The 16,987-nt window shown below is 37.3% G+C and overlaps 1 long non-coding RNA gene and 1 pseudogene across 2 annotated transcripts in view; one reads left to right on the top strand and one right to left on the bottom strand.

The window, feature by feature from the left end:
- Nucleotides 1-648: 648 nt before the first annotated feature.
- On the top strand, nucleotides 649-2,041 carry LOC104657269 (annotated as a pseudogene). Its single transcript, XR_747263.2, has one exon. The product of XR_747263.2 is annotated as a heterogeneous nuclear ribonucleoprotein A1-like (transcript).
- Nucleotides 2,042-8,182: 6,141 nt separating this feature from the next.
- Nucleotides 8,183-16,987, bottom strand: part of LOC115900374 — a 110,714-nt gene continuing 101,909 nt past the window's right edge. Inside the window, exon 3 of the long non-coding RNA XR_004060036.1 lies at nucleotides 8,183-8,741. This is a non-coding gene — a long non-coding RNA (uncharacterized LOC115900374). The remainder of the gene's footprint in view (nucleotides 8,742-16,987) is intronic.

Raw genomic sequence — 16,987 nt, 5'->3', positions numbered from 1 at the left:
AGAAATCGGGCTTCTTTCAAAGGAGGATCAAGCTGTACTCTTTGTTTAGTATTGCTTACTTTTTATGAAACACATATTTCCAGTTAATTGTTATAGGTTTGTTTTAGCTGTTTTGGAAGTTGATAAGTTTCCTTTTTGAAAGAATGAAAGTATAAATTTGAATATCAAATTAAATAGTTAATCTATAATTCATCCTTGATTGTTTTATGATTCTATAATGGTTAAAAACTTAAAAAAGCGGCTGGGCGCGGTGGCTCAAGCCTGTAATCCCAGCACTTTGGGAGGCCGAGACGGGCGGATCACGAGATCAGGAGATCGAGACCATCCTGGCTAACACAGTGAAACCCCGTCTCTATTAAAAAATACAAAAAAAAAAACTAGCCAGGCGAGGTGGCCGGCGCCTGTAGTCCCAGCTACTCGGGAGGCTGAGGCAGGAGAATGGCGTGAACCCAGGAGGCAGAGCTTGCAGTGAGCTGAGATCCGGCCACTGCACTCCAGCCTGGGCGACAGAGCAAGACTCCGTCTCAAAAAAAAAAAAAAAAAAAAAAAAAAAAAAAAAAAAAAAAAAAAACCTTAAAAAAGCATTACGTATTATGTAGGTACCATTTTTACAAATCATTCAATTTTCTGCACTTTTTACATTACCAACTTTAATTTTAGGCATATTATAGTATGTCAACATCAAACCAAGTAGGACCTCTTTCCTTCGATGCTATTTGAAAAATAAAAGTTCTGCTTTCTGCCCGTGGATGTCGCCGAAGAAGCATCGTTAAAGTCTGTCTTCTCCCTGCCGTCATGTCTAAGTCAGAGTCTCCTAAAGAGCCTGGACAGCTGAGGAAGCTCTTCATTGGAGGGTTGAGCTTTGAAACAACCGATGAGAGTCTGAGGAGCCATTTTGAGTAATGGGGAACACTCACGGACTGTGTGGTAATGAGAGATCCAAACACCAAGCGTTCCAGGGGTTTTGGGTTTGTCACATATGCCACTGTGGAGGAGATGGATGCAGCTATGAATGCAAGGCCACACAAGGTGGATGGAAGAGCTGTGGAGACAAAGAGAGCTGTCTCAAGAGGAGATTCTCCAAGACCAGGTGCCCACTTAGCTGTGAAAAAGATATTTGTTGGTGGCATTAAAGAAGACACTGAAGAATATCACCTAAGAGATAATTTTGAACAGTGTGGAAAAATTGAAGTGATTGAAATCATGACTGACCGAGGCAGTGGCAAGAAAAGGGGCTTTGCCTTTGTAACCTTTGACGACCATGACTCCGTGGATGAGATTGTCATTCGGAAATACCATCCTGTGAATGGCCACAACTGTGAAGTTAGGAAAGTCCTGTCAAAGCAAGAGATGGCGAGTGCTTCATCCAGCCAGAGAGGTCGAAGTGGTTCTGGAAACTTTGGTGGTGGTCATGGAGGTGGTTTCGGTGGGAATGACAACTTCGGTCATGGAGGAAACTTTAGTGGTCATGGTGGCTTTGGTGGCAGCCGTGGTGATGGTGGATATGGTGGCATTGGGGATGGCTATAATGGATTTGGTAATGATGGAAGCAGTTTTGGAGGTGGTGAAAGGTACAATGATTTTGGCAATTACAACAGTCAGTCTTCAAATTTTGGACCCATGAAGGGAGGAAATTTTGGAGGCAGAAGCTCTGGCCCCTATGGCGGTGGAGGCCAATACTTTGCAAGACCATGAAACCAAGGTGGCTATGGCGGTTCCAGCAGCAGCAGTAGCTATGGCAGTGGCAGAAGATTTTAATTAGGAAACAAAGCAGGAGAGGAGACCCAGAGAAGTGACAGGGAAGCTACAGGTTACAACAGATTTGTGAACTCAGCCAAGCACAGTGGTGGCAGGGCCTAGCTGCTACAAAGAAGACATGTTTTAGACAAATACTCATGTGTATGGGTAAAAAACTCGAGGACTGTATTTGTGACTAATTGTATAACAGGTTATTTTAGTTTCTGTTCTGTGGAAAGTGTAAAGCAGTTCCAACAAAGGGTTTTAATGTAGATTTTTTTTTTTTTTGCACCCATGCTGTTGATTGCTAAATGTAATAGTCTGATCATGACGCTGAGTCAATGTCTTTTTAAATAAATAAATAAGTAAATAAATAAATAAATAAAAGTTCTATGGGATTCTAAGTTTTTATTTATTTATTTATTTTTATTATACTTTAATTTCTAGGGTACATGTGCATAACGTGCAGGTTTGTTACATATGTATACTTGTGCCATGTTGGTGTGCTGCACCCATCAACTCGTCAGCACCCATCAATTCATCATTTATATCATGTATAACTCCCCAATGCAATCCTTCCCCCCTCCCCCCTCCCCATGATAAGCCCCAGTGTGTGATGTTCCCCTTCCCGAGTCCAAGTGATCTCATTGTTCAGTTCCCACCTATGAGTGAGAACATGCGGTGTTTGGTTTTCTGTTCTTGTGATAGTTTGCTAAGAATGATGGTTTCCAGCTGCATCCATGTCCCTACAAAGGACGCAAACTCATCCTTTTTTATGGCTGCATAGTATTCCATGGTGTATATGTGCCACATTTTCTTAATCCAGTCTGTCACAGATGGACATTTGGGTTGATTCCAAGTCTTTGCTATTGTGAATAGTGCTGCAATAAACATACGTGTGCATGTGTCTTTGTAGTAGAATAATTTATAATCCTTTGGGTATATACCCAGTAGTGGGATGGCTGGGTCATATGGTACATCTAGTTCTAGATCCTTGAGGAATTGCCATACTGTTTTCCATAATGGTTGAACTAGTTTACAATCCCACCAACAGTGTAAAAGTGTTCCTATTTCTCCACATCCTCTCCAACACCTGTTGTTTCCTGATTTTTAATGATTGCCGTTCTAACTGGTGTGAGATGGTATCTCATTGTGGTTTTGATTTGCATTTCTCTGATGGCGAGTGATGATGAGCAGGGATTCTAAGTTTTAAATTATTTCTCTCAGGGCTAACATTACACATATATAGGATTTGTTCATTAATTTATTTGATATTCATCCCAATAAACAGCCACTGAAATCTTTATTCACTATAAACTACTGAGCTAAGTCATGGTGAGGTTACAAAGATGAATAAAATATAGCTCTGCTCCATGGAGAGTGCACTCATTGAGCTAACTAATTTGCAGGGATTCAAAATACAATGGCTTAAATAAGATATTAGGTTGGTGCAAAAGTAATTGCGGTTTTTGCCCTTACTTTTAAATGGCAATTACTTTTGCACCGACCTAATAGATACATGTCTCTTCTCATTATAGCAATCCCTAGGGCCAGCAACCTGGCAATAAGAGAGTGACCTGGAAATTGGGTATATCATTTCTGCCCACATCTCATTGGAATGAATTTTGTACCACAGCTATACTGGGAATATAATCTCTAACTGGGTAGCCAGGTACCCAACTAGAATTTAGGGATTTCATTACTGAAAAGAAGAAGAACATAGCAATTAAAGAGATTGAATTGTTAACAAATGTAGCAACATGGAAGAATCTCAAAAACATTATGCTAAGCAGAAGTCACAAAAGGTTGAAAGTCAGCCATTTTCAGTGGCTGTTTATTGGGATGAGTATCAAATAAATTAATGAACAAATTCCATGTATGTGTAATGTTAGCCTTGAGAGAAATATTTTAAAACTTAGAATCCCATAGAACTTTTATTTTTTAAATAGCATCGAACAAAATAGGTCCTACGTGGTTTGGTGTTGACATACCATAATATGCCTAAAATTAAAGTTGGTAATATAAAAAGTGCAGAAAATGGAATGATTTGTAAAAATGGTACCTATACAATAAGTTACGCTTTTTAAAGTTTTTAGAAAACTTAAAAAACCTTAATCCTATGTGATTCCATATGTATGAAACTCAACGCAAGGCAAAACTCCAGTGTAGCAGGAATATGATTGCCTGAGACCTAGGTCTTGAGGAGCACAAGGAAACTCTTTTCGGGGTGATGGAAATGTTCGAGATCTTGATTGTGGTTATATGACTATATAATTATCAAAACTCATTGAACTTAACACTTACAGTGAGTTAGTTATTATCATTGTGGCTGCTGTTGTTATTATTGTCTTGAGTTCACAGAATTTCAAGAGGGTTAAAAAAATCACTGGTTAAATTTGGAATTCTTGAGCCCCCCTAAAAAATCTAACATAGCTTTATTTTATTTAGAGTCCTTTTTGTTTTTTAAACTTTGGCGAGTATATGTTTGAATTAAGATAATTTGCAATGACTGTTATACAAACAACTCAGAAGCTCAGTAGATTAACTGAGAAATAAACAGAATAAAAGATGTATTTCTCACATCTGTCACAGCCTCTCTGGGTGGTGGGTTGGGTTTCTGTCCTGCCACAGCAATTAGGGTTCTAGCTTCTTCCATCTAGTGAATCCACTGCCTTCTGGGGCCTTAGAGTCGTCTGGGATCCTGGAATCATCTGCTAGATCTTCTGCGCCAATGAGGCGGGTAGGGGAACAGAGGGTCTCATGAGATTTAGGGGTCAGGCCTAGAAGCGGCACACATACCTCTACCACATTTGAATGGCCCAAGTGGGTCGCATGACCACACCTAGAGGTGTACCTGGAAATGTAGTCTTCTTATGTGCCCAGGGTGAGAATGAAATGGTTAGTGAATATGACCTTGTGGCTATGTCTATCATTAAAAAGTTCAATTACTGTCTTTGCAACATAATAGTTGATTGAATTTGGGAAAGTGTCTAGGCCTCAGGTTGGTTGGTTTGTTTTTATTTCTAAAATGATGGCATAAATGATACCTACCAAGCAGGGCTGTTATGCGAATGAAATGAGATTATTCATGTAGAGTGCATAATAGAGGGCCTAACACATAGCAGGCACATTGAATTTCCTGTCTGGTTCTCCTTGCATGAGGAGCAGACTGATTTAATCACTGTGGTTTTGTAATATACTTTAATATTTAATTGGGCTAGTCTTTTACCAGTTTTCTTTTTGTTTGTTCATTTGTTTGTTTTAATGTACCTTATTTTTTCAGAGCAGTTTTAGGTTGAAAGAAAATTTGAGTGGTAGGCACAGAGATTTCCCATATCCCCCGTCCCCATATGTACCCAGCCTCCCCTACTGTCAACATCTCCCACAACATCTCCCACCAGAATAATGCATCTGTTACCTCTGTGAACCTACATTGACACAACATTATCCAGTCTTCTTTTAATAAAATAAACACTTTTTGAGATGGCTTTTTCTTCCAGGTGAACTACTGTGTAACTTTTTCCCCCTCTGAAAGTATATCTTAGCCTGACTTCTCCAGAAAGTACAGGCCAAGACAAAAGGCTTAATATTATTAGGAAGTGCAACCCCAGGAGACACCCAAGAGCATCCCAGAGAATGAAGCAGGGAAAGTAGAGCCTATACAAGAAGGTGCTAGCTCACTGGCTGCTTCTCTGTGCACCTGATTGTTTCTACATGGCTGTCCCTGAGAATTTGAACAGCGTCTCAAGCCAGTCAGTCCATGAGGAAGAAGGGGCCCTCATAACTCATTGGTTGAAGTTTCACTCACTGGCCCTTGTATCTCGTTATATTTAAGTTTCATCCCACAGGGAGTTCACTCCACACATCTCAGGGTTGAACATGACTCAGAGCCTAGTGTTCCATAGTGTGTCATGCCCAGGTGTCAGACGGGGTCCTGGACAGATCCCAGGCAGAGCCAGCGCAGGACAGTTGGCAGAGCAATGGAAGGGATGCTGAGAGAACGTAAATATGGAATAAGTTCCCTTCTTTCTGTTATCCAGTTTTCCCATTCTAGAACATAGCAATACCATTTGAAAAGGAAGTTCTCCCATTTACTCCTAAAGGCATGTTCCTTATGTTCTCTTGGATTTGCTTCCATTAGGATCAAATTAACAAAAAGCTATATTATAAAAGGGAGAGGGTGGGACCCCTCAACTTAATGAAGAAATGTCATCTCCTGATGTAACCACCAGTCCCTGTGAAGTAACCTAACTTAAAGAGAAAATGCAGACAGTATGATACTGTTTTGAAAGTCAAAGGGATTTGCTATTGCCTTTGGAGGAAAGACTTGACTCATTCCCTGGCATAGGAGCCTGGGGATTAGAGGATCAGTTAGCATTCTCCTGCCTCTCCCAAGCCGCTTCTGATCATCATCAAGGCAACTTATATTCTCCCTAGATGCTTATTAATGTACCCTACAGCTTCGTACTTAGCAGTAAATTACTCTTGTTCAAAACGTGACTTGAGAACCACGTGGTAGCCAACTTAGCGCTGAATCCTGTGGAATGTTCAGTGTTGAAAAAGACCTGTGATGGATCTCCCTCAAACAGAGTATACTCCCCTGCCTGCCACCAAAAACTCAAACTCTTTCTAGACCATAAATAAGATCCTGGGCACTGTAAGTACCTCCAGTGAGCTATATGGAAGGAACTTGCCCCATCTTTTGACATGCTAGGAGTCTGAAAGTCAGTTACAGGTGATCGTTTTGCACTCAAGAGAATGGTCTCTATGAGTCTGGTTTTTCCCTCCTGTACAAAAAACTTCTAATAAGATCCAGGTGAAAAGTTTCTGGCCTACGATATTGAGGGGTCTAATATGTGCAACCAAAGATACCAGTTATTTGTCAGGATGATTATTCTGGGACACGCTGAGCTCTAGGTTGGTCCTTGTCTAATCACAGAATTGCTGCATGCCCTTTGGAGGTATTTTACTAGCTTCTCCATGTCTAGATGTACTAGTGTTATTATACAATATCAGATTTCCCCACAAAATGCCATTGCAATTGGCTATTCATTTGTGTGCACCAACATTATTATTTACTGTACTTAGTCCTGTTTTGTAGTATTTAGTGACCTTCACCAGAAGTTCAGCATTCTTGGCAGACATTTTTCCCTTGGCCACAGAGGAACCCTGTATTTCTCTGGCTCTGGCTCCTTCCAAGAGATGGGAATGTAATAGCAGCAGCTGAGGATATGAAAATAACTGGGAACAAAATAGACATCAAATTCAGAAAAGGACTGAAAAAAAAAAACAGCAGAAGCAGTTCTTTTTCGACACTGAACATTCTATAGGATTCAATGCTAAGTTGGCTATCACATTGCTATTTTAAACAGAGGGAAAAACATAGGTAGATCGACTTGTGATTTTATATTTTAAACACAGATACAGAATTCTGACTCCAGATTTTACTCTTAGATCCATGTGGGTGATTAATCATAAATTCTGAAAAACATGGATAAAAGAATAGAACAGACTTCTAATACAGTTCCCTTTTTAACCAGACATAAATAAAACTTTAGAACTTCACCAAAAAATGAGTCTAGTGGGGTGGATGATGTTTCTGTTAATAATTTTGGAGTGTGCTTTTTTTTCGGGTTTTTTTTTTTTTTTTTTTAAGCTTCACTGATTGGAAGGCTCAAGTTCATTGAGATACACAATGTCTTTGAGTGAGCCTTCCAAAAATCCAAATGTCTCCTTCTGGCATGAATTGTTCTTTCTGCAGCATTCCATGCTGACACAGCCACATTTCTTCCATTATATGTTCTGTTACCCATGAGACTGCAGGAGAGTCCCACCTAAAAGCATTAATGTTGCTACATTACCATAAAAGTCTGCCCTGTGAGTATTACTCAAAAAACAAACAAATGGGCCACATTAGAACAGACTGATAGTAGCCTCCCCTCTTGGATTGAAGAAAACATCCACTTAACACTCTGGTTGCTGGAGATTCATTCCTGCAAAGAGGATATCAACTTCGAAAGTTAAAGCCTTTCTGCAGTGTACAGAGACATCCATCACCTTTTTTGCTTTTTTTGTTTTTATTTTTTCCCTAAGGTATTTAAGATATGTGCAGTATCTTAAATCTCAAGCTATCTTTGAGATCAAGGAGGAGAAATATTTAAACATTTATGCATTCAGTTCATGATTCAGAGATTTATTTATAAAACTGTTGATTTTGGGACACCCAACTCTTGCATTTAAACTGCTGAAGTGAGTCATGTTTGTGGGAGGTAATTACTACCAGAAAGTACAACTAACTTGTAAGCTTCTCTTTAAAATGTCCACTCACAATCTACAATTACTGCAAATAACAGGCTTACCAGGACTTTTGCTCTGTTTTATGGCTGTGTATATTTATTATGAGTGCATTAGGCAATACCCAATACCCAAACATACTTTTCTCGCATAGGGGTTCTTGTAGGAGAAATGAGTCCCTTTATTAGTATCAGTGTAGATTTCTGAGGATGTAGGATTGGAAAGATATAAACTCAAAGTATCCCTTCCATTACAGGAAACAGCCTGGAGAACAGCTGGTTCAAGAGTAATAATAGATTCCAATTGTCAGAAAATGTATACCTATGATTTGTGCATCGTTAAAGAGTATTTCCAACCCACTGAAATTCTAGCAGGCACTTCCCTCTTTAACACCTCCATGCCTCTCTGAGGCATCTTTGTGTCCTCCTGGGAGGCTCTCTGGTTCTTCATTTTGTGACTGATGAAGTCCACGCCTAACTGACTAGAAACCGAGTGGGCAGCTTCTTGTGGGCCATAATGTCAGAGCCTCTGAGAACATCCTGCAGTTCATGGCTGTTTCCACACTGATCAGTGCCTAAAATTTCACAGATAAGATGTCCAGAGGTGGCTTACACCTATAATCCAGCACTTTGGGAGGTTGAGGCAGGAGGATCACTTGAGGCCAGGAGTTTAGCACCAGCCTGGGCAACGCCATAAGGAGACCTCAGTCTCTACCAAAAAAAAAAAAAAAAAAAAAAAAAAAATTAGGAACAAAGATATCTAGAGAGCTGGTGTCGTAGAAAGTAGAAAGAGCAGTAGAAGGGAATTTGGTGTTTGAGTCAGAGTAAATAAGAGACTGCTGCAGCAGGGGTTGGGGAAATCACCAGAAAAGAAAGGCTGGAATTTCCAAAGACAAACTCTGGCTACCTGATGTTTTTGCCCTGCCATATCCTTAACCTGACTTGGACTTAACCTTGCTCAAAGCAACTCCGTTGGGAAACCAAGGCCTCCCGGTCTTCCCTAAAGCTCCCTTGACTCCTGCACCAAACATACTCTTCTTCAGTGGGTTTAAGACTTAACCAACTAAATAACCATGCCTCTTTACGCTGCCTATGATTCAACGGCCTTACTGCACCTGTCCACGTTCATTCATTCATACTCTTTCACTCATCATTTATTCAGTACTATTGACCGAGTGCCCTCTATGTGTCAATTGTTGTGACAGGCCAGACATGGCGGTTCATGCCTGTAATCCCAGCACTTTGGGAGGCCAAGGCAGATCACCTGAGGCCAAGAGTTCAAGACCAGCCTGGCCAACATGGCGAAACCCCATCTCTACTAAAAATACCAAAAAAAAAAAAAAAAAAAAAAAAATTAGCTGGGTATAGTGGTGGGTTCCTTTAATCCCAGCTACTCGGGAAACTGAGGCAGGAGAATCGCTTGAACCCAGGAGGCGGAGGTTGCAGTGAGCTGAGATCGTGCCATTGCACTCCAGCCTAGGCAAAAAGAGTGAAACTCCATCTCAAAAAAAAAAAAAAAAAAAAATTTGTTGTGCCAGGTGCCGGAACATAACCCAATCCCTGTCTTTGAGGAACATATTGACTGGTTAGAAAGACAGACCTCAAGAGTGGCAATTTCAGAACTGCATGACGAATGTTACATAGGAGTGAGTGGTGTTATGGAGACACATCAGAAAGGCACCATACCTGAGCCTGGGGAGCAGAAAGCACTTCCCACGAGTGCCCATGTTTCAGCGAAGACCTGAAACACAAGGGAGGATAGGCAGGGGACTTAAGGGGAAAACGAAGGTAAAGAGACCAGGTGTAATATTCTGCGCAGGAGGAAAGAAAGAGGCCAAAGTCGGTGAGAAACATGAATGTGCTGTTTAGGGATGTGTGATTAGTCAAAAATGGATGGAGCCAACTTTAGATCAATAGTAGAGTGATGATAGAGGAGGCTGGACAGGGAGACCAGGATGTGAAGGACCTTGTGTGCCATACTAAGGAGTTTGAATGTCAGTGGGACCTATCGAAGGACACATCCTATGTGCTGCATTTTCCTTCTGGGTACTACTGAGGCCTGACCCTGCTAAGCCTCCCAGATCAGATGAGACTGGGTGCATACAGGGTGGTGTGGCTGCAGACCCCATGTAGGGTGTTTCTATTGGAGCAGCCATCCATCGGATTCTTTATATGCTTGCATCTAAGCTTGCAGGCTTAATCTTGAACAAATTTGTACACCCCCAAACATTTGGCCAGCTTTCCTCTCCTAGCTTTCCTCAATTGACGTTGGTCGTGGCCAGAACTACACACTCTTTGAGTCCTCTGACTTGTGGCATTGCCTAATTCGTTCTACCTCTCTCAGCCACACACTCCACACTCCTCAGCTTTACGATCCATCTGGACCCAGAGCTTACCTATAACCCTTCTAGTTCACATATTTCATGGAAGTCTCTCTCTTGCTCAATTTTAATTCAAATTCAGGTCTGGAACATATAAAAATGTTACCATTCACTCAACAAATATTTAAGGAACTAGTACTACATGTTAGGAAGTGTTCCAGGCAGTACAATAATGACAAAAAAAGATTAAGTCCCTACCCTCATGGAGATCACATTTTAGAGGAAGAAAATAGACAAACAGTTTATCAGATTGCAATATATATTTTTTTAACAATCATTGTTATTTAAAAATTGGTATGAAATAATGATGGTTATAAAGAAAACTTAAGTAAGGGCTGCTGGAGTATGTCATTTTATGTAAGATTTATATCTATATATGTACACACACAAATATACATACATATACACATAGACAACCACAAATAGAATTAATACATGCTTCTATAAATATGTACCAACAAATTTTTAATGACTTCAGGTTTCAACAATTAAAAATGTCGTATAACTAGTTTGAAGTTAGAGATAAGTGATGTTATTGTCACTTATAAATTTCAGGTCTCAAGAATCTTTCTGATTCTTTTGTTTATCAAATTCAATGTGTAATTATATATTTAGCCTTGTAATGTAATATAGTACACAGAATTTTGCAATAATCTTACAGTCTTCCCTTTGTTTGAAATACAAATATGACTCATTGTATTTCTGAATTAGCATTTTTCATTAAGAAAATATAAACATTTCATTATATTTTATTTTAATTTTCCATTTAGAATGATGGCAAAACATTATTGGTGCAACCTTGTGGGCAAGAGTAGGGATTTTGATAGAGTGACATAAATCCTATAATATGTGCCTAATAGGAGTGACAGCAGAGGGGGATGGAAGAGCAATATATGATAAAATAAGAGCTGGGACTTTCCAGAATTGTAAGATGGCAGGAGTACTCTGATTAAAAGCACACTAGTAGCAAGCAGGATAAATAAAAATAAATGAACAACATAGTAAATTGAAGAACATCAACAAAAAAGAGACAAATATTAAAAGCTATCCGAAAGAAGAGATTCCATGTGAAGGAACACTCAGTAGATGGACAGTGGACTTGAGATGTAAGAAGACAGTGATATCTTCCTGGGCTGAGAGAAATTAACTTTCAATCGAGGATTTTATACCAAGCAAAACTATTAAAATGCATAAAATTAGGACATTTTTATAATCACAAAGACTTAGACAAGTAACCAATCATAAACTATCATTACAGGATATTCTTTTAAAGAATGAATGTAAAGAGCTTTTGCATGGCAAAAGGAACAGTCAGCAGAGTAAACATACAACCCACAGAGTGGGAGAAAATCTTCACAATCTATACATCCAACAAAGGACTAACACCCAGAATCTACAAGGAACTCAAACAAATTAGCAAGAAAATAACAAACAATCCCATCCAAAAGTGGGCTAAGGACATTAATAGACAATTCTCAAAAGAAGATGTACAAATGGCCAACGAGCATATGAAGAAATGTTCAGCATCACTGATGATCAGGGAAATGCCAATCAAAACCACAATGCAATAACACCTTACTCCAGCAAGAATGGCTCTAATAATAATAATAATAAAAGATGCTGGTGACGATGCGGTGAAAAGGGAACACTTCTGCACTGCTGGTGGGAATGTAACTAGTACAAACATTATGGAAAACAGTGTGGAGATTCCCTAGGAACTAAAAGTAGAACTACCATTTGATGCAGCAGGCAAAAATATGCTTGGAAACTTAAATAACACAGGTTAAAGAGGGAAATCACAATAGAAATTACAGTTAGCATTAAACAGTAATGAATGTACTACATAGCAAATGGCTAAAGTTATGGTAGTCAGAGGTCAATTTATAGCACAAAATGACATCTTTAAGAAATAAGATATATTGGCTGGCCGAGGCAGGCAGATCATAAGGTCAAGGAGTTCAAGACCATCCTGGCCAACATGGTGAAACCTCGTCTCTACTAAAAGTACAAACAATTAGACAGGCGTGGTGGCACACGCTTGTAATCCCAGCTACTCCAGAGGCTGAGGCAGGAGACTCACTTGAACCCGAGAGTGCAGAGGTTGCAGTGAGCTGAGATCACACCACTGCACTCCAGCCTGGGCAACAGAGCAAGACTCCGTCTCGGTGGGAGGGAAGGAAAGAATATATTTTAAAATAAATTAGCGATTGGATTAAAAAGTTAGAAAAAGAAAAGCAAAATAAACACAAGAAATGTAGAAGAAAAGAAATAATAAAGAATAGAAATTAATTAAAGGAGCAATAGATTGGATAAATAAAACCAAAAGCTTTTTATTTGAAAAAAGGCAATCAAGAAAAAATACAAAAGGCACAAATGTATAATATTAGCATCTAAATAAGGGACTTTCCTATAAATATATGAGTTTTTAAAAAATACATTGTATTGTGTATATTTGAGATTTGTGACAGGATATTATAGGATACATATAGTCAAGCAGTTACTATAGTGAAGCAGATTAACATACTTGTCGTCTCACATAGCTACTAAAATCTACTTAACAAAAATTCCTAATACAGTACAATTTTATTAACTGTAGTCCTCATGTTTCACATTAAATCTCTAGACCTGTCCATCCTACGTATTTACTATTTTATATCCTTTGACCTACATCTCCTCACTTCCTCTCCCCACCCCACCCATGGGAACCACTGTTTTTCCAGATGGAGATGTTTTTAAAACTACAAAATACTACTAGTAACAAATTTAAAATTTTAGATGAAATAATTTCTTTAAAAATAAATTACAAAAATTGGTTGAATGAAAAATTTGACAATATGAATAGTCTAATCGCTGTTAAAGAAGTGAAGTCAGTAACCAAAACTCTTCCCCCCCAAAAAGCCACCGGGTACTGATGATTTTACAGCTGGGTGTTGTATCTTCAAGGTATAGTCTCTAACTTATGCACATTATTTCAGGGAGCTGGAAAAGAGGAAAAGCCACAGAGCTCATTTTCAAACCTAGTGTAATCTTGAGATCAGAAAAAATACAAGAAAATAAAGCTATAGATCCATTTCATTTATCAGCAGAGAGATAAAACATTCTAATTCAAATGTTAGCAAATCAAAATCAGCAGTGTTTATGTTCCAGTTCGGTTCATATCAGGAATGGAAGGATGGTTTCAAGAAGAGATTCCAAAATATTTTGATATGGTATGCCATATTTAGATGTTAAGAAAAGCCTTATGATTATCTCAGTAACTCCAGAAAAAGCATTTGATGAAAAATTAATATTCGTCATAATTTTTAAAAATGTATTAACAAACTAGGAATAGAAGTGAATTTTATTTACCTAATATTCAAAAATCTGCAGGAATCCTGCCTATTGATGAGACTTTAGAAGCATTACCATTAAAGTCAGGGACAAGATAAAGATATTTTATGTCACCACTTCTATTCAATAATGTACTAAAGGTTATAGTCGATCCAGTAAGGCAAATAAAAACATAAGGGTATAGAATTGGAAAGAAATGTGAAGCATACTTACATACACATAAAATCTAAGAGGTATTATTTCTAATGATTAACCAATACATGATTCTAAATCAAAGTTGAGAGTTGATCTAGATTTTTTGATACAAAGCACAGCATAATCAGTAACACTCATAACCAGAAAAGCAATACAAAAAACATACTTTTCACAATGGGACAACAAAGACTATAATTCACCTAAGAAGAAATCTAATAAAGATGTACAAGATAATGAAAAAATATATAGCATTATTGAAGTAAAGGAAGTCCTAAATAAATGGAGAAGTCCCAAGTAAAAACCATGGTTTTGGATGGGAAGATTCACTATAATAAAGATGGCAGTTCTCTCCAAATTTATTTATAAATCCAATGCAATTCCATCAGAGTTTTATATTTAACTTGACAATGTCCCTAATATTTAAATGGTAAAGAAAAGGACAACAATAGCTCAAAAATTTTTGAAGATGAACAAGGTGAGGAAGAGATGAATAATTTTTGTAAAATTATAGTGATTGCTACAATGTGATTTTGGCACAGAGACAAGATGACAAGTGGAATGGAATACAGAGCTCAGTCCCATGCATACAGGGAAACGTAATATGTCAAGAGCTGCATTACAGATCAGTGGGGTAATAAAATGGTAGTGGAGCAATTAGTTGTCCATATGGAAAAAGATAAAATTTAATTCTTACCTCATTCCCCAGACTAAATTAAAAACTAAATGTGTACAGCAGTATTTTAAAAATTTAGATAATAGCATACGAGAATATCTTTAAGACCTGAGGGTGGAGAGAGAGTTCTTGAACAATATACTAAGCAATTAAGAAAAAAACTGATAAATTTAGCTCCATTAAAATATAAAACTTCTTTATATCTTAAGTAATGTTAAGATAAAACGTAGACCAAAAGGAGGTATTTACAATGCATATGGCTGACAAAGGATTAGTTGCCAGCATATATAATGATTGCCTGCAAATTAAAAAGAGAGAGAGAAAAAAAATCGCTCATTAAAAAATAGACGGTTATATTAGATAGCAGTTTATAGAAGAGGATTGCCTAATGACCAATGAACATATAAAACATTGTTAAACTTTTTCTAGTAAACAGAGAAATGCATAATAAAAGTAAGTCGCCACTTCACATCATAAGATGATAAAAACTACTTAAAGCCTGATGATACCAAATGGTGGCTTGGATGTGAAGCAAGGTGAACTCTCAAATATTTCTGTTGGGAATGTTAATTTGCACAAAATATTTGGAGAACAATTTGACAACATCTACTAGAGATGAAACTCTATACCCTGTGCACCAGCTTTCCAACCCTAAACAAAGGTTCTTCACAGAGGAACATTTGAAGATTGCTGTGCAAGGACACTTTTATACGAATGTTTATTGTAGCAGTGCTAGAAATGGCAAAAATCAGGAAACCACTTAAATGTCCATCAGTAGGAGAATAGATAAACAAATTTTGATACAAGCAAGCAAAAAACCCCACAAAACAAAATACCATTTAAATGAATGAACTGGATCCACATGTATCAACATGGATTAATTCCATAAATATAACATAGAAGGAAAAATTTCATAAAATATAGTATAGAAAATTGTATGTAAAATATGATGTCATTTATTTATATAAAATTTATAATCCTTCAGAACAATGCTATACATTATTATGGAGATTTCTAAATATGTCACAAAGTAAAAAAAATTTATGTAATAAAGATAAACACCAAATTACTGACAGCAACTATCACTGGGGATGGAGAAAGGTGAATAAGATCCAGGAAAGGTGTCTAGGGGGTTTCAACTTTATCTGTAATATTTAATTTCTTAAAAGAGAAATCTGGGGCAAATATGGTAATATCTCAAATTTTGATAAAGCATGGGGGTACAATGTGTTTTCTATATTAATTTTTTACTTTCCCATGTCCATTCATTCAAAATGAGTATCTAGTATATCCCAAACTACTAGAACCAAAGATAGAGCACTGAACTACAAATAGAGCACTGAGCAATAGACAAAAATCTTCAGCCACATAGAGCTTATATTCTAGTGGATATTTTTAAAACTTCACATTTTTTGAAAAGGGAAAAAAGAATAAAAGAAAGACAAATAAGTGGACACAAGGGAATAATTCAGGTCCACAATAAAGAGACGTTAGCATTGTCAATAATGGATAGAATCAGACAGAAGATAAAGTAAAGAAATAGAGGATTTGAACAACACAATAAAGCCAAGGGTTATGACAGACATATACAGAACACTCTACTCAATAATCACAGAATACACATTCTCAGGTGCACATGGGACATTCTCCAGGACAGACCATAGGTTATTTATGTCACAAATTAAGTCTTAACAGACATTTAAAATATGATATCATACAAAGTATTTGTTTCTGACCAAAACAGGATGAAGATAGAAATCAATTAGAGAAAGAAAACTGGAAAATTCACCAATTTGTGAAAATTAATACATTATTAAACAACCAATGGATTAAAGAAGAAATCACAAGAAAAAGAAAAAGAAAATACTTAGAGACAAATGAAAACAAAACACAACATTCCAAAACATATGGGATATAGGGAAGGCAGTGCTATGGGAGAAATTTATAACTATAAATGCTTACATTAAAAAGCAAGAATGATCCCAAATAAACAACCTAACTTTACAACTGAAGTAACTAGAAAAAAAAGAACAAATTAAACCCAGAGCTATCAGAAGGAATAAAATAATAAAGATTAGAGCAGAGATAAATGAGATAGAAAATAGTAATAATAAGTAAATAGAAAAATAATAGAGAAAATAGATAAAACCAAAAAATGGTTAAGAAGATCAACAAAATTGACAAACCTTTAGCTAGACTAAGAAAAAAGAGAGAAAAGACTCAGTTTGCTCAAATCAGAAAGAAAATAGGAACATTATTACTGATTCCATGAAAATAAAAAAGATTTTAAGAGAATTCTATGAGCAATATATGCCAACAAATTAGATAACCTAGATAAAATTCCTAGAAACACAAAACTTACCAAGACTGTATCACAG

The sequence above is a fragment of the Rhinopithecus roxellana genome, chromosome 11 (assembly GCF_007565055.1).
Source record: "Rhinopithecus roxellana isolate Shanxi Qingling chromosome 11, ASM756505v1, whole genome shotgun sequence".
Taxonomy (NCBI): domain Eukaryota; kingdom Metazoa; phylum Chordata; class Mammalia; order Primates; family Cercopithecidae; genus Rhinopithecus; species Rhinopithecus roxellana.
The sequence above is the reverse complement of the archived record's forward strand: the minus strand, read 5'-3'. Positions and strand labels throughout refer to the sequence as shown.